Here is a 2,168-nt window from a genome sequence, read left to right on the forward strand (position 1 = left end):
GTATCTCTAAATCCTTGGTCCGACATCTAGAGAATTTCAGCCCGCACCTTGGTCCGGCTACGTGTGTATAATTTACTAACCCTTACCTTTACCTCATATTAGACATCATAATCGATGTTTGTCTTAGTTATTACTTCGCACCAATCAACACTAGCCTATTAGATATATAGTATCACACTAAATCTATGTTGATAATTATTTTCTTGTTGATTACCTCTTTGGTCTGGCAAGTAGCAACAAGGGTAGTTCTAACGCATGCACTCGTTAAAAAGACTTTGGAACAAAAGAATTATCAATGCATGCAAAACACTATTCAAGAATTGCTTATTTACTATTCATACTTCGTTAATCGTTCATGGATCCCACAACCTTAGTTGTGGAGTTTAGTTACCCATAATCATATGAACACAATTCATTATTTTAGATGAAAGAATTATGAACTTACGTAAGAAGAATAATAAATCCTGAAATTCAACTTGAATTGCAACACCAAAATCTTCAAAACGAACTTAGGAAATTAATAGTTGCTAGGGTTTCAAGAATAATCTCCCAAGTCACAAAATAGAACTAAAGTAATAATGTCTAACTCTCAAAAACGAGGTTTACATGCCCTATTTATAGAAAACAAGTCTTAAATTAAAAGGGAAACAAAATAAGGAAAGTATGTTAAAGGCACCCGTCTTCTTTCCACGAGACTGACTCACGGACCGTCAATGGATATACGGTCCCTGAGTCCCTTCCGTCAGCCAGGACTTAGAATTTATATCAACTTCCAAAAATCAGCTTCTCTGAAGCAAACGACGGAACTACAGTACAGACCGTAGATCCCCTTCCGTAGCTCCACACTTGGAATCTTCAAAAATCAGGTACTGGAACCCTCGCAGTCTCAATTTACGGATCAACAGTACCGTCTGTAGATCAATCTATGGACCATCAATGGTCACCGTGGTTCCACACTTGGTCAGATTTCCTTGATTTGTCTTCCATGCCTTGGCTTCTGATCTACGACCACTATCTACGGAGCGTCAATGGACCTACGGTCCGTAGATTCCCTTTTCTGCACTTCTTTCAGCTGTCTCTTTAATTACACGCCTGAACATCTTTCCTGCAAAATATGATAAAAACACATAAAAACCAATACAAAAAGGCCCTAGACACACACAACTTGTAAGTGAAATGTATTAAAACACCGTAAACTCACGGTATATCAACTCCCTTAACTTAAATTCATTGTTTGTCCTCAAGCGACGCACTAGGACTCTAAACGACACTTGTATAGAAGCAAGCATTTCAAGCACAAGCAATCATATGGATCTCTATCCCACTCACTTTCCAGGTGCAAAATTTGTTCTCTTAGACTCGACAAGCTAATTCATGTGGATCAAACCATGACAACAATCGACCAACCAACACACTACACTTTTTTACTATCACCAAAGTACCATCTTTTCGAAAATACAACTAGTGCCCTTGCTTCAAACGAAATCCCTGTTCTTTCACACAATGATTATGACTTTGAGTACAAGGATTCATTCAACACTCACACTCAGAAACAACTTCAAGTACGGTTAGTGCTCAGTACCATAGGCTTGCCCTTATTTTCACTGCTTAGACTCCCCAATTTAACTCTAGGATTACTATAGGACTTTCTTGGCTTGTAACGTAGGCTCAGGATCAGGTGTGGTACATTTCGGTACTTCTTAGTGACTTTCTGCCCTCCTTGACATTACGCTAGGTTTACAACCTCTTTCTGCCCTATTTCTATCATCCTACCATTTTACCTTCCTTCCCTTGATTTTCTTCACCCATGGATGTGACTTTAGGCTTTTCAGATCTTTTTACTTTTCACTTTTATCTCTTTCTTGCGTTTTATGCTCATTTTTTTTAAGCTTTCAACAAGTCACATCCATTCCTTTCTTTTCTTTCTTTTAACATCAAACTCTTTTCATACCCATTTTTTTTCGGTTTCCTCTTTCATAGCCACCCTCAACTTATGGATTTTCCATTGGTTGAGGTGCACAATACTCGATATTGGGTCTGGGCTAAGATTGAAGTTACCTTTTACATTAGCCACCCTCAACTTAGGCTTTTGACTTAATATGAGGTGCACATGTCCAAGGAGGGACCGAGGCCAACGTAGTAGATTAAGGGAAGGTGAGTTCGGGGAT

Source organism: Solanum tuberosum, unplaced genomic scaffold (genome assembly GCF_000226075.1).
Source record: "Solanum tuberosum cultivar DM 1-3 516 R44 unplaced genomic scaffold, SolTub_3.0 scf00025, whole genome shotgun sequence".
NCBI classification, from domain to species: domain Eukaryota; kingdom Viridiplantae; phylum Streptophyta; class Magnoliopsida; order Solanales; family Solanaceae; genus Solanum; species Solanum tuberosum.